At 37.4% G+C, this 24,079-nt stretch overlaps 1 protein-coding gene across 2 annotated transcripts in view; it reads left to right on the top strand.

The window, feature by feature from the left end:
• The window catches only part of SDK1 (sidekick cell adhesion molecule 1), a 1,168,267-nt gene that overhangs the window by 437,513 nt on the left and 706,675 nt on the right, over nt 1-24,079 (top strand). The window lies entirely within an intron of this gene.

Below are 24,079 nucleotides of genomic sequence, written 5' to 3'. Positions count from 1 at the left end.
TCACGGTTTATGCTCCTAAAGGAATATTAGCTCCCTGAAAACTGAATATGTTGGTTTAATAGTATCACTTTTGAAATGTACTGATTATTTTAAGCTACTATACATTATTTATAGTATGTGTATGTCATTTTCAGGGAAGAGGGAGAGTGATCAACACTTAAAGCATAATGATTGAAACCTTTGTAAAATTTCTGTAGGTTACTTTAAAAGCTGTGGAAATTATCCTTCTTCCCTTGAGGTAGTTCTTATAAAACTGAAGGAACAGATTAATGATGATGAGCCTCAAGGCTCTGAGAAAGAAACGACTGGGCTACATCTATTTACATTTCTTCTGACTAGTGAACTTGTTAACATGCTCCTGTCTGATGTGTATTCTGAGCTACTTGAGAATAGTGGGTCAAAGATGTTAATTATAAACATGTGACATAATAGATCAGTGCAGATATGTGGTTCCATCAGATATGTTATGAAGAATAATAAAATTCACCGTGTGGTGAGTGTTTGAGAGGCATGCCACTGTCTTTCTATCTGCCCACTACCTTAAAGATTTTAGATTAGTGGAAAGATAAACTAATTTATTCTATTCTGGCTCCAGCAGCAGCAAAATGGAAATGAGGGAGAGGAGCCCTCAATTGACTCCTATCCAGAACTATTATTATCACAGACAGTGTGGATTAGTAGAATCACCTCTTAAGGTATAGAATTCTAAATTATAATAGATTTTTCATTCACCTTTATTTTTGAGTGTATCTTATCTTGCTTTTTTGGCTATTGAATTAGAAACAGCAGTGGGAAAGACTTTTTTTTCCCTTCAAAGGCTAATAGAGCCTAGTAACAGCAAATAAGTACAGGAATACTCACTCATGTGGGTGTGATATAAACAAGGCATAAAGAAAGAACAGAGTTGATAGAGGGGGGGCGGAGCCAAGATGGCAGCTGGTAAGCAGGGACTAGAGTGAGCTCCGTACGGAGTCCCTCCAAAAACCTATAAAAAATGGCTCCGAACCAATTCTAGAACGGCAGAACCCACAGAACAGCAGAGGGAAGCAAGGCTCCAGCCCAGGACAGCCTGCATGGTCTCTGGGTGAGGTCTATTCCACACAGAGCTGGGAGCTGGGAGCTGGGAGCTGGGAACGGAGTGGAGCAGAGCCCAGCCTGAGCGGCGTGGACCATCCAGACCAGAAGCTGGGCGGAGGGGGCCCCTAGCGCCCTGAATATGTGAGCTGCGGCAGTTACCAGACCCCTCGACCCACAAACACCAAAGACTGCGGAGAAGGTTAGTGGGAAAAGCTGCGGGAGTGGAAGGAGTTCCCGGTTCGGCTTCCAGCCCCAGGGGCAGCGGAGGTGGGGCAACTACAGCTGTTGTTACTTCCGGCTCCAGGCCCACCTGGTGGGACGAATTAAGTGGCGGATCAGAGCAGGAGTGCAACAGCCTGCTGAAGATCTAAGCCCCAGTCCGGACTGGGGGTTCTTGGGGAAGGAGTAGTGCGGGTCTGACAGAGCTGGCACCTCCCTCCCAAACGTGGAACATAGAACTCTGTAATCTACAAGCAGTCATACCCCACTGAAAAACTCAAGGGTCAAGTTAGTTGGTTGGGAATATGGCCGGGCAGCGACAACGCGCCCAGATTCAGTCTCAGACTTTGGATTCTTTCTTTGGTGACAAAGAAGACCAAAACATACAGCCTAAAGAAGACAACAAAGTCATAGAGCCTACAACAAAAGCCTCCAAGAAAAACATGAACTGGCCCCAGGCCATAGAAGAACTCAAAAAGGATTTGGAAAAGCAAGTCAGAGAAGTAGAGGAAAACTTGGGAAGAGAAATGAGAAGGATGCGAGAAAACCATGAAAAACAAGTCAATGACTTGCTAAAGAAGACCCCCCAAAATACTGAAAAATACACTGAAGAAAACAACACCTTAAAAAACAGACTAACTCTAATGGCAAAAGAGCTCCAAAAAGCCAATGAAGAGAAGAATGCCTTGAAAGGCAGAATTAGCCAAATGGAAAAGGAGGTCCAAAAGACCACTGAAGAAAATACTACCTTAAAAATTAGATTGGAGCAAGTGGAAGCTAGTGACTTTATGAGAAATCAGGATATTATAAAACAGAACCAAAGGAATGACAAAATGGAAGACAATGTGAAATATCTCCTTGGAAAAACCACTGACCTGGAAAATAGATCCAGGAGAGATAATTTAAAAATTATTGGACTACCTGAAAGCCATGATCAAAAAAAGAGCCTAGATACCATCTTTCAAGAAATTATCAAGGAGAACTGCCCTGATATTCTAGAGCCACAGGGCAAAATAGAAATTGAAAGAATCCATCGATCGCCTCCTCAAATAGATCCCAAAAAGAAATCTCCTAGGAATATTGTTGCCAAATTCCAGAGCTCCCAGATCAAGGAGAAAATACTGCAAGCAGCCAGAAAGAAACAATTTGAGTATTGTGGAAACCCAATCAGAATAACCCAAGATCTGGCAGCTTCTACATTAAGAGATCGATGAGCTTGGAATGTGATATTCTGGAGGTCAATGGAGCTAGGATTAAAACCTAGAATTACCTACACAGCAAAACTGAGTATCATGTTCCAAGGCAAAATATGGATTTTCAATAAAATAGAGGACTTTCAAGCTTTCTCAGTGAAAAGACCAGAACTGAATAGAAAATTTGACTTTCAAACACAAGAATCAAGAGAAGCGTGAAAAGGTAATCAAGAAACAGAAGTTGCAAGGGACTTACTAAAGTTGAACTGTTTTGTTTACATTCCTACATGGAAAGATGATGTGTATGATTCATGAGACTTCAGTATTAGGGTAGTTGAAGGAAATATGCATATATATATATGTATGTTTATGTATATATATAAGTGAATGTGTATGTATGTATATATCTATGTGTATATGTATGTATGTGTATATATATATATGTTTTTATATATATGTGTATGTATATATATATAGGTAAAAGAGAGAGAGCAGACACAGGGTGAGTTGAAGATGAAGGGAAGATATTTAAAAGAAATAAAATGAAATTAAGGGATGAGAGAGCAACATACTGAGAGAGGGAGATAGGGAGAGATAGAATGGGGTAGATTATCTTGCATAAAGGTGGCAAGAGGAAGCAGTTCTGTGGGAGGAGGGGAGAGGGCAGGTGAGGGGGGAATGAGTGAACCTTGGTCTCATCAGATTTGGCCTGAGGGGGAATACCATACATACTCAATTGGGTATCTTACCCCACAGGAAAGAAGAGGGAGGAAGATAAAAAAAAATAAAAGGGGGGGATGATGGAGGGAAGGGCAGATGGGGGTGGAGGTAATCAAAACAAACACTTTGGAAAGGGGACAGGGTCAAGGGAGAAAATTCAATAAAGGGGGATGGGTTGGGAAGGAGCAAAATGTAGTTAGCCTTTCACAACATGAGTATTGTGGAAGGGTTATACATAATGATACATGTGTGGCCTAGGTTGAATTGCTCAACTTCTTAGGGAGGGTGGGTGGGAAGGGAAGAGGGGAGAGAATTTGGAATTCAAAGTTTTAAAATCAGATGTTCAAAAAAAAAGGTTTTGCATGCAACTAAAAAATAAGATACACAGGCAATGGGGCGTAGAAATTTATCTTGCCCTACAAGAAAGGAAGGGGAAAGGGGATGAGAGTGGAGGGAGGTGATAGAGGGGAGGGCTGACTGGGGAACAGGGCAACCAGAATATAAGCCATCTTGGAGTGGGGGGGAGGGTAGAAATGGGGAGAAAATTTGTAGTTCAAACTGTTGTGAAAATCAATGCTGAAAACCAAATATGTTAAATAAATAAATTTAAAGTAATAAAAAAGAAAGAACAGAATTAGAGACAGATGACCTGGATTGAAGACTTTATGTTGCCTGCCTAGGTAACCTTGGTTGAGACATTTAATCTCTCTATCAAAATGGGAAGCGTATCATTTGTTTCACATAGTTCAACAGGGTTATTGTGATGATTAAATAAGATCATGTATATAATGCACTTCATAAATGTAACATACTTTGTAGCATAAGTTATTATTCCTTAAGTGATATAATCATTCTTCATGTCTTTTGCCATATCATCAGACTTCACATTTTATAATTCTTATTGGTTAAATAAATGGTCACATACTATGTTTACCTAAGTATGCTTTATTACAGTTTCATATGTTGTGCTAAGTATAATTGTGTAATATCCAAATTTATTTTAATACCAACAAAATTTTTTGAGGGCGCAGAATTTTATCTATTTATTTTGTTATTAAGATTGTAGGTATAAATCATTAGATTTTCCTTCCTTACATGAGAAATGTGGGAAACAGGTTGGTAATAAAACAATTTTTAAAAATCTGTTTTTGGTAATTTGAGGGGGATAAAACCTTTAAATAGAAGATTCAACATTTGTTGGTTATTCAGGTTATTATTATTAGATACAACTTACAATGTTATTAATAATTTAATAGGAAAATAACATTGCCTTTGGAGGTTGTAATACAAGCAAATGTTATTGGAGCTTTAATGCTTAATAACTTCTATTTACAATCACCAGTATTAATTTCATTCATTTAAAAAATAAAGGTTCTTTGGAATGAGGTCTTACTCGTGAATCATCATATAGGTAAAATATGACTTGGGTACTTCTTTTATAAAATATTGCCCCAAGCTAATTAAGAAAAAAAAGGTCTGTATAAAATTAAATTAGATAATACAGAGAATACATTGTCATTAAAAGCTAGAATTTAAGATATCTGGGGTCCTCTTATCCACTTCCCAAGCTTATTGTTACCTCCATTTGAATGTCCAAATTTATGTTTCCGGTCCTGACCTCTCCATTGAGTCCCACTGCTTTATTTCTAGTTGTGTAATGAATGTTTCCAATGGGATGAACTGCGTTTAACTCAAATGCAATATATCCAAATGCAAACTCATTTTCTTCTCCCTGAAACCACTTTTTTTTTTTCTCCTTGTACTATATCAGTATTGAATCCTGGTTCCTGGGCCTTGCCAGCAAATCTTGAATTAGCCCTCTAGGCTAGGTCTGAGTCTAGGTCACTCTCTTTTGTCCTCTCTGCTCCAGAAACTTTTCTAGAAGCACTAAATCAAGCCCAGCCTCTAAACATCTGTCTTCCCCCCAGGGCCTTCTTTAGTGCTCTGGAGGTTAACCTTGGACTGGACTGAAATCAAGCTACCATATCCTGTCTTCTGTCCAGATTCCCCCAGTACAAACCTTGCCTTGCTCCTTCCTGCTGTGAAATAGACCTCGTTGGCCTCACAGTACATAGCGTCATCATCATCTACATTGAAATTGGGAGGCATATGAACAGTCTAATGACTTACTTCCCTCAGTAGACCTCTCTCTAGGTAGTTGCCTAGACTCATTAGTCAATGGTAAGCATACTTTCACCTTTTCCTCATCTCCCTATTTCTGTGATTCTTATTAACCTCTGTCATCATTGTATAAGCCCCATTCCTCTACTTTTCACTCTTATTTCCATCTACCTCAACCCTACTTCTACTCCCCTCCAAATATCTTACTCTAAATTTGTTTACTCCTTCCACTGTGTTCTCTGAAATGCCTGCTTGCTCCATAATAAACTTGCTTTCATTTTCAGACTTTCCCTTTTGTAACCAGAATGGCCTTTGTTTTCTTTGGGTGACTCAGTTTATCTCAGTGAGCTTTACTAGGTGCTAAGCCCCAGGCCCAAACCCCATCAAGTGTTAATGTAATCCATGTGGATGTGAACCTTCCAGGGTCCTAAGGGGAGGGGCCAACTCAAGAACCAATCACCAGAGCCTGAGCTCTGGTGATTCAGATGATGTTTGATGTCTGAAGCCCTATAAGAAGGGAGAACAGAGCCATTTGTGTGGGGCTCTGGAGATGGTGTTGATGAGGAGACTCCGGGCAGCTGTAGTTAAGGAGCCCTCCAGCTTGTAAACCTGGATGTTGAAACCTTGTTGAACTCTGGTAACTATCTGTTGGAACTTGAATCAGACAAAGTCTGTTGATGTCTGTAATTTGTTTGCATTTTGTTTTGAAGTTCAGGGTGCTGGTTTTTTTTTCCCCTGAATGAGCTGAATGATATTTGAATTAAAAGTAAGCTTGTCAACCCCTTCACCTTGTTTTCCTTAATTAAGCAGATTGAAAGAACCTGTGCTGTTGGCAGCTTTCTGGGTGCTGGCTGTGGGTGAATCTTATACCCCCACAGAGGCTGCCAGCCGGGTTGTTGACACACCTTTCCTATTCAATCATCTTCTATCTCTCATTGAAATTTTGTTCCTTTCTTTTGCCTTTGCTCCCTAGCTACTCTTTCTATGTAGGGTCACATTTTCACTCATACCTTCCAAATCATTGGTGGTGGTATGGTATGGTGTGATGTAGTATAGGGTGTGTGTGTGTGTGTGTGTGTGTGTGTATGAAATTTGAAATTTTCCTTGATCCCCATTGCTACTTCCAGACTCTCCCTCTATTATCATTACCCAACAACTTCTCCTCCCTTGAGGTTTATTCAATTCAGTTTCATCACCCAGTCCAGTTTCTGGTAGCTGTTATCTACTTACCCCTGGGATATTCTCCTTCTTCACTAAGTTCAGTTTTTCTCTCTACTGTAACTGATGCTTTCATACTAGAGGATTTTAGTATATTGGTATACCTTCAAATATCTCAACTTCCCGGTTCCATGGTCTACTCATTTTCCATGTCCCACTCTTCATCCCCATTTCAGCTATGCACAGAGGTGGTCATAGCACCTATAAATGTTCAATTCACATGCCCCAATGTGTAGCACAATGCCTGGTTAACTTTAGTTGCCTAATGAATGCTTGCTAATTTTAAATGAATAGTCATGAAAAGACATGAGCAAGGACATTCAAGGAAAACAGGCAGGATAGGAAGAAGGAGCTTCCCAGGGTGAGTGGCACCTATAAATGTTCAATTCACATGTCCATGAACTCCAAAATTCCTTTGGTTATTGCTTTTCTTTTATAATTACATCTTTCCTTCTAAATTAGGACCATTACACCTTTTCTTTGTCATCACCATGACCACCAATCTCTCCACCTCTCATTTCTTTTTCAGGCTATCATATCATCCATGTACTGACTACACTTTCCTCCCTTCTGTCATTCCCCCGAGATGAATCAGTTCAACTCTACAGTTTTCTATCTTCTACAGTCAAATCCTTTGCCTCCTTGTTTTATCATTGATCATACCTTGCAAAATCTCAATCTTTGATTACTACTATCATCCACCATTTTTACTCCTTTCACATGCTGCTAAATGGAGTTGGAAGAAACTGTGGAAATGTGCTGAATGTGTCCACTAAAATTTGTTACGTTGTCTAAACTGAGTCCTCATCAATGCAAGCCAGTATTTTTATTCCGCCCTAACTGATTCACTATTCTACTATATCAAGAGCTGTCCCATGCCTTTTCATACATCCTCCAACCTTCCATGGCACCCTTTTCCTCCACCCTCTCACTTAAAGATCTTAACTTATATTTCTCTGAAAAAATTGAGACATTTGTTGGGAGCTGCCTCTTTATCTCCACTGCCTTGACTCACATTGTGTATATCCTTCCCCACTATTTCCTTTATCCCTGTTTCATCTGAAGAGTGTGGATAATTATACAGAGAATACATTGTAATTAAAAACTAGAACTTAAGATATCTGAGGTTCTCTTATCCACTGTGCCACGTGCTAGTAATATAAAAACGAGCAAGATAATTCTGGCTCTTCCTACATTTCAGTCCTCTTACATTTTACATTCCTGCCTGTATTCTCTGACCCAGCGACACTGGCATTCCCCCTAGTCTCTGCACATAACCCTCCCATTTTGCTGATATGTGTCTGTTTACTTTTGGGGGCTGTTACCCCTGTTTGCATTTTTCTTCCTCCTCATCACTACCTATTGGCTTCCCTGTTTTTTTTCAAGTCTCAGCTAAAATTTTGCCTTCTGATGTGGTCCTCCTTCCTTCAGTACTGTTGCATGACCTCTGATACTATCATATTTTTACATTAGGTCTACTTTTTTTAATGTACATAGTTGTGTGTATGTGACCTTGGCTATTAGAATGTGAGCTCCTTGAGAGCAAAAAAGGGGATTACTCTTTCTTAGTGTCCCTGGTGTCTATCATAGTGCTTGGCACACAGTAAGTGCTTAATGCATGCTTGCTTACTGACCGACTTTTACATTGGCTCTGTGGTCTCATCAATGTGGCTATTTCCTCTAGCATTAAAGATGGCAACTATGCTATGCTTTCTTCTGTGTAACTCTTATCCTTGTCTTCCCACATATCCTCATTGGTCTTCTCTCCAGTGTTCTGGGAGCTTTACAATAAGTCTTTTGACAGTATTTAGGAAGCAGTGCACCATGTTAGCTACCCATTTTTAAAAGTTCCTCCTTTCTTATTCTGTGACCAGCTCACCTTCTATTCCAGTAATACATTTCTATGATAACAAAGGGCAAAGGGGAGATCCATGCATGAGGGTAAATTCAGAGAGTCAGAACAAGGTAGGATGAAAATGGGAATTGCTATTAGTCCATTTTATAGAAATCTTACTCATCCCCCTCACACCAGAACCTTGGACTACTCTCTTGGGACCCCTGGCTCTGATGAAGGAGCTTTTGATTTCTATCTTGCTTACTTGTGCTTGTATCCCTAGAACTGGACACGATGGTAAGGGCTTAATAAATACCTTTCATATGATATATCATAGCAGAAAGCAACTTTTGTAATGGAAAGAACATTGAGCTCAGAGAAAGGAAACATGCGTTCCTTTTAAAACCTCAAATAACAAATCACCAATTATAATAATACTATTCAATTATATAATTATTTATATTTTGGCAAACACTTTTATATACAGTCTGTACCAAAAGTGTTAGTGTAGCTTTAATAGATTAAAACTGCATTAAGACTCTAATTTTACAGATGATCTTTAAAAGTTGAGACCTGCCCAGTATCACTCAGTGAATTGATGATAGAGCTCAGCCTAGAATTCAGGTCTCCTGACACAAAGTGAAGGATTAAACCTAGAAGGCATATTGTCTAAGGTTTGTAGACCAATTCCCTTTCTACTGGACTATACTACCTCTCTCTCTTTTCTTCACATGCCTCCTGAAAAATCTCTATTTTCAAATTGTTGTATGGCCATTCTATCTTATAACACACACAGCCCCACTATATGTACTGTTATAGTATGTTATTTTTTTTAAATAACCAGTCACTATTCAAGATCCAACAGGTTAGATTTTGATCCCAATATAAATAATGTAGATGTAATCACTAAATAGTTCAACCTGTACTAAATTCAAGGGAAATTCCATTTTGATTGAAAGTGTCAAGGCAAGATGAAATTGGGTACAACAGAAGAGCCATGGGGAAAATAGGTGTAGATGGTTTTTGAAGTTTAAATAATAGAATTAGGCATATAAAGTAGCAGTATACAAAGAACCTCTATAGCACAGGCAATAGAGATTCAATGGACTTGTGCCAGAAACCCTTCAGATAATCAGAGGTATTCTAATTCCTGGTCTCTGGAAATCAAGAATCCTTAAACCTAAAAGTTGGTCATTGCAATAGAATTCTCTGTCCAGGTGTTGCAGCTGTGCATAGATAGCCTTAATTTGAGAGTTCTTTCTGGTATTTATAGGTGCAGAGTTTTATTCTTCCCAACACATGCCATTTGTGTTTTTTCATTCATATTTGTTACTCTTGACTCATTTTGCACTCTTTGCCTATTAGTTATCACTAAACTTGCTGTTTGGTTGACTGACAGGTTCATGAGGAACAAAAAATATTCTAGCTTAAAGAGTGTTTCTTGTTTGAGCTTTCTTGAGAATTTATTCTGAGATGGATGAGTAAAGATAGGGGATAATTTTACTCCATGCAACTTAATTGACTATATACAAATTACTCATGAAGAACAACTTTCTTCTGGGGAAGTATAGCAGTAAGGGAAAATTCATGACCTCGGAGAGGGCCATGGACGTGCCTGAGTGGTTCGGAATTGTGAAGTATAAGGAATTCTGTAGGTAGAAGGCAGAGGAAGTATAACATTTATTTAGACTCCAGAGGATCAGATCCAAGAAACAATGCCCCCAATTTGATATAGTAGCAATAATATTCCAAAACCAATAAGCCCACCTCACTGTAGTAACAAGGAAATTATAACAAAATATTATAGCAAGGAACCAAGCCATACTTGTAATGTCCCCTTGCTGGTAGGGCCTTCCTACAAAAGATCCCTCATGAGTCCTAACTCTATGCTCATCACTGTCTCCTGAAGCTCTGCTGACTCCAAGTTCCTTGATCTCTGCAACTCTGTCTTGTTCAGCACTCTCCACTCTGCACTCTCCCTCTCTCTCTCTCTCTCTCTCTCTCTCTCTCTCTCAATGCTGGCTCTCTGCTTCTGAATCCTGTCACTCTCTGCTCAGCTGCTCCCAGTTCTGCTGCTCCCAGTTCTGGGCTCTCTTTTTATACAGTCCTAGCTGTCATCTGATTGACTAGAACTCAGTGCACATACCATTGGCTCTGGTCTTAGCAACTTCCCTTAGGGCCCTGAGGGCTTCATACCTCTCAAAAACCAGCAAACTAGTTTGCTAACTAGCCTGGGGCCTCATATCTAGTTAGTGAAAGAGTGTGGGCCTGTCGCTAATCAGGCGCCCCTTTGTTGGCTCTATCAGAAGCCTATTCAATGGTCCAGAAAGATCTTTCACTTACTGATTGGCTTTGCAGGAAGTCTATAACTAAAACATTTTGGCTGCAGCTCCAGCATAGGTCTTTACTATATTTTGCTGCTATAGACTAACTTGTATAATATAGTAAGCTGTATAGTAAAGAATATCACTATACTATTTTAGTCCTTTAGTTTTGTCTATCATTTGCATTTTTAAATACTTTATGAATATATTTTGTACATATATTAGTTTGGCAGAGTAAGCTTTGCAAATATTTCCATTGTGTGTGTGTGTGTGTGTGTGTGTGTGTGTGTGTGTGTGTTTAAAATGTGTTGGACCTCAAAACAAAATAACAGGCAGAAATCCACTTGAAAACTTTTTCTCCCTGACTACCTCAAAACCCCACTTATTTTTGTTAAATGTCCATCTTTGCAGGTTGTTCTCTTCTTTCTAGAGATGATATCCCAATAAAAACTGGTGTCATGTAGGGTCTAAGAAGTTAAAGATTGAGTGAACATTGAAAAGTAACACTCAGATTGGTTAAAATAAAGTTGTCATTCTCCAGGCAGTAGTTGGTTATTTTTATTTCATTATTTTATCATGCAAGTTAGATCAGTGGATCAAATAGAGTTTTGATTAAGAAAAAAATAGTGCTTAGGTCGAGGTGATAGTCTAAGAAAAAAGCTCAGGTTCAGCAGAAGAGTTTTCATTCCATTTTGCAATGAAATTAAGAAGGAATTATGAGCAGGAAATTAAATCTATGACACTAGGGAGAAATATAATAACAATAATAATATCTTATGTTTATCATAAAATCTATCTTCAAAGACTTCAAAACACTTTATATAGTTTTTTCCAAACTTAATTGATCCTCACAGTGTCCCCATGAGGGAGGTAGGAGGCTTTTCAATAGTGTAAGGAAATCACTTGAACTTTTTTTTAAAGTACTTTTTTTTAATGGCATGAGCTAAGGGATAGGAAGAGATGAGAACTATTAAAGTAGGTTCTGCAGCATTTGGGAGGCATGGGGTGAAAGAATCAGAAGAATCCCATGCAGAAGTCATAGTAGTAGTTCCCAGTGATGGTGGTCTCTGGGATGAAGGTTTTACTTCTTGGGGAAAGGCCAAGCATTTGCTTGAACACCAAAACAGGACTCAGTGATGGATTCTATAGTAGTTACATAATTTATACTCACCATTTTCCCTCCCCTGTCTAATCTTGTAAAACATAAGCTTCTCAGTGGCAGAGATTATTTTGTCTTTGTGCATTCACAGTGCCTTGAACAAGTTAGCATTTAAATGGCCCTTGTATTGAATTTAAGTGTAGAGGCCTCATACCTGTTCACATTGGTGAGCATAAAGGATATAGAGTGCAGAATCTGACATGACCCTGTTTCTGAAAACTGGTAGCAAAACATTGAAGAAGTCATGTATTTCACTTAATGGTTTTCTACATTGCAGAAAGCTCATGTGATAAAACAAACAGCCATTTCCTCTACTGGTTTAAGAAGAGTGATCTACAATTAAATTTAAAAATAGAAGAAATAAGCATCTGTGTGAAATAGAACAGTTATTACTCACAGACTACTTCAGTAATGTGAGGAAGGAATTCATAGAATCATTAATTTAAAGCTGAGAGTGAATTTTGAGCTCATCTGGTTCACCCGTCTCATTTTATAGGTGGGTTGAAACACAAAATAATTAAGTGACTTGGCCAAGATCACATAGATAGTAAGTATCAGAATTGGGATATGAATGAACTTACGTCTTCTGACTCCAGATCAAGCACTCTTTCCACAGAGAATAGACAAAAGGTTAAATATAATATTACATGTGAAGTGAATCAGTGGAGTAATGTGAGTTCCCTCCAAAAAAATGTCTTCATTTGAGTAGAAAGGAATTTAGTGTCTTTTGAGACTATATTAGGAAGTCAGATTGAAAAGATTTGTGAAAGCAAGATGTTGAATGGTTCAATTATGAATTTTCAAGATATTTCAATCAAAACCTGAAATCCTGTCCTAGAATAACAATCCCTAATTGAACCATGTTTTGTGGGCTTTTAATTTTCTGCAATCTTAAAATTCTGTTGTATAACTCTAATAATAATGAATAATTTTTAGTGTAATTCATGGCTTAGAACTACAGCTCTGGGCTCCTATGGACCAGGTTTAGGCTTGGTATCCTTTTTCTAATAATTATCTTTATGGTATCTCCTCCCTCCCCCAATATTAATGCATACCCAGGAGAACTATTGAGACATCTAAATTTGGCTCATTTCTGGCTCTCCACTATGAGTTTTCATGTCTCCTACAACTATCAAGCTAACAATGAGCATATATACATAGAAGAGATTTACTCAAAGAACAGAAAAGGATTCTGCCTAGCAAAAGAGGTTATAACTCCATTTACAATGAGGGCTGTTCTCTTTCTCATTGTCTCCTCCCCCACTCCCACCCCCTAGCCCTGAAAGGTAGTCATAATCCCCAGAGAACTCATAGGACCAATCAGTCAAGTCCCTGCTTTGCACCCTGCTCCAGAAGATTCAGGGCCTCTCTAGGTTCTGCTGCTCTTTCTCCCTCTGGGGTCTGTGCCTGGCCATGCTCTTAAACTCGATGCTTTCAATCTAGTTTGCACTTATTGTCACCCTCTCCTGTTAGCTTGTTCAAAATCTCCCAGTTTGATGTCACAATTTCTGTTCCCCTGTCCTCCCCTTCCCTTTTTAGCTTGGTCTAGGAACTTCTTGATAATTGGCTGCTGCTGCTGAGGCCTTAGCTATGCCATTGCCTTCTTGCCACTCACCCTGGGAAGCTCCTTCTTCCTATCCTGCCTGTTTTCCTTGAATGTCCTTGCTCATGTCTTTTCATGACTATCCATTTAAAATTAGCAAGCATTCATTAGGCACCTAAAGTTAACCAGGCATTGTGCTACACATTGGGGCTATAAAGCTTTTTTTTTTTTAAATTAGTTCCTACACTCAAAAGACTTCATATTTGATTGATTGAAAACACATAAGCTTTAGGGTCCTATTCCAGCTAATGGAGCCCAGAGGCTGACTTAAGACTCTTTTGCGGTCCTTTCAACTCTTTTCAGCGTGAATCTTTCCCTTAAATTAGATATAAAAGAACTGGAAACTTGTTAAGATTTGGTCAATGTATTTGGAAGAAGAAAACTAAGATGGGATATAATATATGTCCTTGTTTTTTAACCCCTTTAAATTGGTGGACATTATTTAGCTACTAAATATCTTAAAATTCTTCCTCTAAAGGATACAGAGGCATTTTTTCAACATTAACCATGTTTCCATTCATATTTGGAAAATGTACATCTTTATTCTATTTCCTCTGCATGCTATCTATTTTTAGTTCTTATTAGTAGTAAAACAGACAATGTATGATAGAATGGAAAACACAGTGGCTCTGGAGTCAAATGATGTGGCTTCAAATCCTGATACAAATGCTACCTATGTGCCTTTGGGCAGTTCACTTTGCTATCTCTGGATCTTAGTTTCTTCACCTGTAAAATGAGGGGTTTGGTTTAGATCAGGGATATTGTTTATCTCAAATGTGATAATGGATAGAAAACACTATTCAAGTGTTTCTTGTTGTTATTGTTATCCTACAGTCACCAGGACTCTGGTAATTACCTGAGCCTTCTGCTGAACTGCTGTTGATCTCATGTGATGTTTATAGGGCAATACAGGGGTGTGCTTTCCAAGAGAAAAGTGTATGCACACACACTTTTAAGTTTCATCTGCATTATTAGCACTTTTTAAAGTCTAGACAATCAATAAAGCAATAAATTAAGCCCTGATTTGTAGGATTGTTGATTTCTGGGGTGTAAATGCTCATGCTTAAAAATTTAACGATGGCCTCTGGCAAGCCAGTTAGAGCTGGCTCCAGCACACTCCTGGGTTACGTATGCTCTTAGGTTGCTTCCAATTCTGTCTGCGAACCTATGGACACGTCATATAATTCATTGGTTCAGAGGAAAATGTATTTACTAATTAAAGAAAATTGCTGTTTATCTGCAATGTTGACAATCTACTGGCATAGCATATTGACTATATCTGACAGAAAAAAAGAAGACAAGGATAAGATCTTGTAGTAACCATCCTTAGAGAGAAGCTTGTGAGCAGCACTATTGTCATTGGCTGTATAATCCTGAGGTAATATAAATGGAGAGAAAAAGAATAAAGCATTATTCTTTCAAAATCTTTTCCCTACTAAAAATACTATCAGAAAGTTGTATTGGCTAATTCAAAGACACTTTATTTTCTTTTTATATGTCATCCCTTTGTAGTTATCCTTCACCTCAGCTCAGCTCAGTTAAAATACTTCTAATCATTTTAAGTAAACACTCAAATACGTGACTAGAACTATAGGCAAAATGCTGTAATATTGGCCAGAAGCCACATAGGACTGATTCACACACTGTTTGAAGCACATTGGTATAGTTTTCTTCTTGTTATTCCTCCCTCTCTGTCTTTAAAAAAACAACCCTATTTCTAATGCATTAGACGGTATTTTCCTACCATGGGAAGCCAAAAGGTTTATAGTCAACATGAAACTTCTGTTCTTGTCTCTACTCCCTGCTGCTTTGTGTATTCAGTCACTAGAATATTCACTTAATTATATGACAGAAAATAACTGTGCTCCAAGGGAGGAAAAATAAAACAATTGATGAATTTATTTCTGAATTATATCATAATACTATGTTATAAGTCTCTTTTCCTAAATTTTCAGACTGTTATTGATGTTCTCAAACTTCATTTACTTGAAACAGGACTATTTAGTTCTTCAATAAGAATAAATCAATTTTTATTCCTAGAAACTTGCAGATAGGGATTTCATGGGGAATAAATGAATGTTTCAAAGAGATTTTAAAAAGGTGGCAACAGGGAGACATTAGCATGGATATCATACCAATGTATGATTTTCATGATCTTCTCTAATTTTTTAAGTGGCTTTCAATGCTTAGAATTTTAATAGGTAAAACAAGGTACCATTGGGAAGGAAAGTTTCATAGAGAATACTGAATTATCTCATGCTGACTATGTAGATATATACATATGTATTATGGGCCACATCCCAAATCTGGCTCTCCTTATGCTGATTAGTATTCTCCACTTGAGCAAGCTTGGAACTAATGGAAACTTTTTGACTAATAGCATTTTCACTTTTAAAGTATCTACATGAAAGACCACCCATTGACAAAAGCAGTAATTACAGAGATATCACAATTCACCAATTCTCTGAGGAAGAAGCATGTTTAGTTGGCCTCTTTTTTTAAATGAATAAATTGTGAGTAGGAGCAGTGTTTGTGTGTGTCCTGTAGCTCAGTTCGTATAACCCTGCCTGCATGTACAACCACAAAGGACAAAAATTCCTCCAAGCAAGCTTCCATTTGTTTACACACAGCTGAAGACAAGTGAAGGTCAATAGAGATGACCCTAGGCAAAACTGTGCTGTTGGTAAAGTTTGGTTTTTTTTACATCCTAACTTCCCCTTTCTAAGTCCTTTCCCTCTTTAGTAGCAAAACTTTTCCCAGTTTGAGTGATCCAGTCCCCTCTTGCATATCCCTCTCAGTTATTGAAGTGGAAGATTATCTGATACTAGACACTTATGTTTGTTGATTGATTGCCTGGTTAAATCTAGTGTGAATGAGTTTAAGGCACTGGGTTACATCATTCAGGTATTTATATTTTCATTTTAATCCTTTATTCACTAAATGTAGGTTGAAAGGTTTTGCCTAAGGTATTATCAAATACATGTGGAAGACATATTTTAGGAAAAGGTAGCCCACGTGTCTAATGGCAGAACTTTAATTCAGTTTTCATTTAATTTCTATAATATTCTTTATGACCATTTCATTCCTTTTCTCAATCTCTCAACCCTACTCCTTCCTTTCCCACTTTTAAGAGCTTATTATGTCCCAAGCACTGTGCTAAGAACTGAGAATATATGTAAAAATACAAAGGACTACTGTGATGACGTTTCATAGACAATAATGAATTGTCTTCTGCTCACTCTCTCTATAATAATAATAATAATAATAATAATAACTAACATTAACATACATCTAGTATGTGCCAGACACTCTGCTAAGCTTTTTACAATTATTATTTCATTTGATCCTCACAACATTCACCTAAGAGGTAGGTGCTATTATTAAATTGATTTTACAGATGAGGCAACCAAGGAAAGCAAAGGTTAAGTGAGTTGACCAGGGTTACATAGCTAGTAAATGTCTGGGGCCAGATTTGAATTTAGGTCTTCCTGACTTCCAGGCTTGGTGTTCTGTCCACTGTGCTACTTAGCTGCCCTATCCAAAATCTGGCTCTCCTTCTGATTAGCAATCTCCCAGTTGAGCAAGCATGAAGCAAGCAGAAAGATAGATCTTGCCCTCAGGGAATTCACAATCTAATGGCTTAAGGTAACACCTAAAAGGAAGCTGGTTGGGGGTGGGGTACAGAGCAGAGGAGAAGATCCTTGGTACCTACATGGTAGAGACCATCTGAAGAGTCTGGAGTAGAACCTAGAGAGATGAAAACGTAGTGGCTTGGGTGCCTTCCTTAAAGTGAAAGCTATGGAAGAAACCATGCAACAGAGAAAGGAGCTACAGGGAAGTGTGTATTTCCAATGTGAGAAGTCCAGAGGCAGAGAGAACTGCCTGGGTTAATGAGGCTTCTTTAGGGTGGTAGAGAAAGTCTGGGGAGTCAGGAGTGGAGCCCAGAGAGGAAAAAATTGATCCTTGATTCTTATTTTGCACAGAAAAAGGAAGCTGTGTGATGTGAGCTCTCTCAGCGTTCATCCCCTACATCCTCTTTGTCTCTTCATTTCTCTGAGAATAGAGCTTTAGAAGGGAATCACAATCAATCAAACAACAAGCATTTCTTAAGTGCCTCCATTGAGCTGGTCACTATGCTAGGCTCTTGGTAAACAAATATTAAGAATGAGACTGTCCCACAGCATTTAGCCAATATGTGTTGAATAAATGAACGAATATCAAAGAATAGCAGGCCAGCCCTGAGAGCAAACTTTCAGTTGAACTTACCCACTATGAAAAATTCCTTCTCACTCTAGGAAGAACATTGTGAAGGCCAGGCTGTCTGTGGCTCCTGGTAGATTATGAGGTGGATTGTGAAGAGTTGTCTCAGTTTAAACTGATAAGAGTTGTTAATTATTAATAAGTGATCTTATATGTGTTCAAATTTAAACGAACTTTTATTTAGTGTCAAGTACCGGAGATGATCAGATACTAAAATTGGTATACCCATCAACTGAGGAGTTCCCTCCTATGATGTAGATTGCATCCCATCCATGCCTTCCTCTCCTGTTCAAGTCTAGATCTTATTCTCTCCAAAGTTCACTATAGGAAGTCACCCAAGATGCTGGAGACTTTCCTCATGAATCTCTCCTTACATCATAAGGGTACCAGTGGAGTACTTGGGCTCCCTATTTTTCATCCCTTGCTCTTGCCATGCCTTCCATTGCTCTTACAATGCCTTCATGACATGCTTTAACCTTGTTCTTCCTGCCATACAATGCCTTCATGACATGCTTTAACCTTGTTCTTCCTGCCATACAATGCCTTCATGACATGCTCTAACCTTGTTCTTCTTCAGAGTTCCTCATCGTTTATGTTGTAGTTTGAGTAGTAGCATTGTAGCAATGCTAATATTGTAGTATTGTTTATGTCATAATAATTCTTCAGAGGCAGTGGTGTTTCATGTTATGTCACTATATAACTGACAAAATGTTATTAGTACTGAAAAGATGAACCTTCTTTTTCCGTCATGGGAAATTTGGAGTCAGGAAAAGACCTTTGCAATTTTCCAAAGGCAATCCATCTCACTCCTTGTCCTCTTTTTTTCAACTTTGGGCCCTGCTCATTTTTCATCTATACTATCTATTCAAGCTATAGGTACTTGTGGACAAGCCTATAGGATGTCCATCGAAATGCATGTTCAAATCTGAGCAATACATATTGTTCATCTATTTGGCCTTTTTTGTGTAAATGAATCAGCCAAATTCCGTAAGTACTCATAAACCTCTTCTAGGAAGCTCTCTGATATCTTGGAGTTTGATGCAATCAGCATAATATCATCTGCAAAGAAGAACATCTGGAGGACTTGACCTCACCATCCATTGGGACTCCCTCCCCAAACTGTATTCATGCTGAACCTTTTCCATCAATGTGGTAAATGCTTTTGGCAATCTGATATATTACTGTTTTATGCCCTGTCTAGTATTTATTTTCAGTGTCATTAGTCAGGGTTATTCCTATTATTACATTATCCAATGAATTATGAACAATCTTAATTACATTAGTAAAATATTTTATTAAATTATATTACATATTATTTATTATAATAATTAATTGATGCAAATATTGCCCATAATGCAATATTTTGTTCTATCAATTTTAAAAATAATCAACAAATAAGAAGCTCAGTGTGATATCATATTTTCTACATCTTTCAGTTAATTGTGCCATTACAAAGGTGTGGTCCATTGTACAGTATCCTACATGAAAGCTAGCTTGTTCCTTATTAATACTCTTACAATTCCCTATCAATAGTACTCCTTCTTAATCTCTAATAAACATTGTAGATGAGCTAAATTTATTATCAACTTTTACAAAGATTTTACATAGAAGGACGATTAGGCTGACAGATTGGTTAGTTATTTATAGTCCTTTGATCACCTTTTAAAAATATTAATAAGGTTTGAAATTTTTATATACCTTTGGCATTTTACCTTCCTTCATATTCCTTGTGTATTGGCCCATCAAAGACCTTACAATTGTATAATCTCAAGCACACACCTCTTTTTTATGTACTTGGTCCAAGTACATATTTATCTTCTTTTCCCATCATTGTTGTCTTTTAGTGCCATTTCTACCTTCTCTACAAGCACTTCAGGTATTGTGATATTTGGGTTCAGTAATCTTGATGTAGTGCTTTTTCTATGGAGAAAACAATTTGTTGAAATGGCTTTTACAAATATTTTCCAGTATTTTCTCCTGTTTGTAGTTCTTTATGTTTTCATCCCTTCTGGTCAATTTGTTTAGTGGGATGTCTAGCCAAGCTTTCTTTATACTGGTTTTAATATGCCATTTCTCTTTGCTTTATGAGAGGATTTTGCTCATAATTGTCTGTCATTCTTCTTCTTAAGATTTTAGATATGATTTTATATTCTGTCCGGGCATTACCTTTGGTAACTACATTTGATAAGTATGTCAAATGTTTACTGACTAAGGTGCTTGTCATACTCTTTTGACCACCCTGTCATACCAATTCATTTATATTGGTTTAATTTCAAGGTGAAATTTTTACAGTTGGTGGTGATAGTGGTCATATGTGTTGTTTACTTCTTGTTTTTTTCTTTTCAATAGCTTGCCTAAATAATTCATTGTTAAATCTTGTTAATTGCAAGCCATATCTTTTCCTTCTTATTGCTCTTGAATTGGTGATGTGTGCACAGTAAGCCAACTCAGGGATACCTCCTACATAATAATAACTTCTTTCTTGTTCATCGAATTGTAATCAGTTTTGTTCTTTGTGATCTTGTTTGATCTTTGTCATGTTCAATGCCTAATGATTCTTTTTTTAAACAGAATATTTATGGCATTGAGACATAATGCTTTTGTGTTATCTATACATTTTTGTATATTATAGTTTTCAAGCGTTGGAGATAAAATCTCTACTCTCAAAGAGCTTATATTCTTACTAAAAGACGTAATATGTATGCAGATAAGTAAATATGAGGCAATTTGTAGAGAGACCAAGCACTCACAACTGAGAGATCAAGGAAGGCTTTACAGTGGAAGAGATAATTGAGCTGAACCTGAAAGGAAGATAAGATTTCTGTGGCAAAAATGAGGAGGAAGTACATTCCAGGTGTGAATACACACATATATGAAATTCAATTATGAATTCAGAGAATGGAAAGTAGCCCCGTTGGGTTCAAAATAGAATATTTGAAAAGGAATAATATATAATACAGCTGGTAAAGTAAACTAGAGCCTGATTTTCGATGACCTAATATTCAAAGCTTAAGAGTTTATATTTTATTCTAGTGACAATACGGGAACTACTGGAAGTGTTTGTGAGTCTAGTACTTGAGAAGATTATTTTGACAGCTATAAGTAGGTTGGTTTGGAGAAGAAAGAACCTGAAGTAGTCTCATCAAGAAGTGATGAGGGCCTATAGAAGGATAGTGGTTGTGGGAAAGGAGATAAGGGAATAAATAAGAGAGATACAGGAGATAGAAATAATACTTGTCGACTGATTAGATATGGGGGAAAGTGAGGAAGTGGGAAGAATCAATAATGCCTTCCAAGTTATATACTTGAGTGATTAAGAGAGTATTACATGTGATTCAATAGACATAGTGAACTTTAGGGGAGAGATATGTTTGGCAGGAGATCTTCAGTCCTCTTTAGGACATCTTGATTTTGATATTCCAATGGGTTATCCAGTTGACATGCCCAGTAGGCAGTTAGTGATCAGTAACTTAGGAAAGAATTTAGAACTAAGATAATGGAACCTTTGTGAGCCAGTGAAACCATCAAAAGAGACTGTAGAGAGAGAAAAGAAAAGGTCCCAAGATAGTATCTTGGGATCTATGCTTACTCCATTCGTGGTTTATAATCCAGCCATGAAGACTGAGAAGTGGATAGTTGGATAAGAACAAAGAGAGAGTATTACAGAAGCAAGGAAGGAAAGAGTTGTCAGCAGTGATAAAAGCTAAAAAGAGTTCAAGTAGAATGAAATGAGAAAAGGCCATTAGATTTAGAATTTAAAGGATCCTTGATGACCTGTGAGAGAACAACTTCAGTAGTGTAGTGAGAGTGTAAAGCAGTGGACTAAAGAGTGAATGATAACAAAGTAGAGGCAGCAAGTGTTTGGCAGTGTAAAGGAAGGTAAATATAGATATAGTTATAAATATAGATGCATGTATGTGAATTAATTTTGTTTTGTTATGTTATGTTGGTTCTAACAGACTCATGTCTTGCAGGTAGGGCACATCCAGGTTCATGGGAGGATAGGCAGAGTTAAATGAAGCAGTTGTATGATGAGGGGTCATGGCTAGCATGCTACTGCCATAAAAGGATAATCCCTAGGGTAGAGACCTTACATGAAACAAATGAATTCCTTGGACTTCACCTTTTATTTTCTTGACCTTATTTTGTGCAGACCTTCAGTCTTCCCCAACTACCAGTTTTGAACCTGTAATTCCAGACTATTTTATGACTCTGCCTATTTTTCTGGACTGCTTACTTCTGAGGATTCTCTTGACTTTGATCTCAGCACTGTTCATTAAGCAGCTAGAATCACAAAGAAGCATAGAATATTCTAGCTTCCAGTAATGGAACAATACTTGAAACACAGCATCTTGAAAATGAATCTTAAGGTTCCTTATTTCCAAAGTTTGGAAGAATTCAGAAAAGAAAATAAATTTGTAGTTTAGCTACTTTAGGGATAAATATCCGCCCCCCCCCCAAAAGCAGAAATGTAAAACAGGATAAAAATGTAATGTCAAACACTTCCTGTTCCTTAGTAGGTGATATATAGGCACCAACCAATGGTATTATTTCTCATTTTAAAGAAGCAAGAATTTTCTCAGAATTAGCCTGGGGAATTAAAAGTATAACAAAACAGAGAAGAAGAAAAGGAAGGAAAGTGTATTTGGAAAGAACATGAGTACAAGTCAACAAGATTGTAATTTGGACAGCTTTGATCATAAAATCAGTTTCCTTACCTGTGAAGTGAAGGGTCTGGACTAGGCTGCTTCTGAACTAAAGTTCCTTTTAGCTTTCAGATTACATGATTATAAACTTAAAAAGCAAGAAACTTTTCGTGATGAATTTCAAATTACTTTTATTCTGTTTCTACAGTGACAAGTATTTCCTAAATTAAATATCTTTTGCAGAGACAATGTTTTGCCTAGCTGTGCTTTGAAAGCTTGTTTCTGTTTCAAACCAAGAATGTTTCCAATTTGAAAACGTTTGTTTTTATCATCTATGCAGAAATGGATGGCTTGTCTTTGAGCTGTTAAGCAACAAAATATGTTTGCAAAATGTTTTTTGCAAATATATTCATTTATAACTTGGAATGATATTGTTGTGCTAGAGATGCATTTGCTGATGTTTGATGCAACCAGGATTCATAAGCTTTTAAGAGCTGGAAGAGACCTTAGACATCATTTAATCTAGCCTTGCATCTTTTTGCAGGAAATCCTTCATAGCATGCTTATCCAGTCTTCATAAGAACTTTTTGGTGATATCAAATTCACTGCCTCACCAGACCATTCATTCATTTTTGTGCTCTTCTCCTTGCCGTGAAATTCTAACCATTAGTCATGTCTGCTCTCTGAAGATTCACAAAATGTGTAATATCTTTTTAAAGCATAACTTTTCAGACATTTCATGTCGTTGTCATGCTTCCCTCGAAGTCTTGTCCGAGGTAAAACTTTCTAGTTTCTTGAGATAATCCTCAAATGACATGATTTTGAGATCTCTTTACTATCCTTATCACCTTCATATGGACACACTTTAATTTGAATGATAAAATCATAGAATAGTAGGGATGGGGAAAAGGATATTAGAGGTTATCTAATTTCATGGTTCCCATCTTGTGGGCCAGGAAATTATTATAAGGATATACACATATACACCAAGTGGTGCCATTTTGATTTTTAATTGGTGCCAACTAAATATATAATGTGACATTATAATAAATATACTTCTGTTGACTGAACAATGTTTTGCTTATATTTTAAAAATATGTAGGTACTGTTGTGATTAATAAATAAAACACAATTTCATTTAAAAGCATTACTGAATTCACAGCAGGTTTTTGCCATCACATATTTTCTTACTCTGCCCACTCGAAAGAGCCTGGTTTGACCATCCACAAAAGTAAAAATAAAGTAGTAGAAGAATATATGTTGTCTTGATTCTGGTTGGACAATTGGGTGAACAACCTATAGAGCTTGTCCATTAGTATGTACAGTACAGATATGACATGGACAATGTGTTGGGCCTGGAAATAAATAGGAAGAAGAAAAAAGGTTAGATTGCCTTTTGAGAATTATAGGACTCCTTTAATGATCCTAACCTTCTCCCAGAAATAAAGGCTTATATTTTTAATACTAATATTGTATCTATTTTGTATGGCTGTGAAACATGGAAACAACCATCTCTAAAAAACTGAAAATGAATATCACAAAGAGGGGAATGGAGGGAATGCATGATGGGCATGAGCAGGCTGCCACATATCACCAATGAGTAACTTAGAAGAAGCACAAGAATAAAAGATGTTATCAGAGAAATGCACGTTAAAGAAGATGGGTTGATCATGCTGGGAGGGTTACTGATGACCTTAGACAGCCC

This window comes from Trichosurus vulpecula, chromosome 1 (assembly GCF_011100635.1).
Source record: "Trichosurus vulpecula isolate mTriVul1 chromosome 1, mTriVul1.pri, whole genome shotgun sequence".
Taxonomy (NCBI): Eukaryota; Metazoa; Chordata; class Mammalia; order Diprotodontia; family Phalangeridae; genus Trichosurus; species Trichosurus vulpecula.
This window is presented reverse-complemented; position numbering and strand designations above follow the sequence as displayed.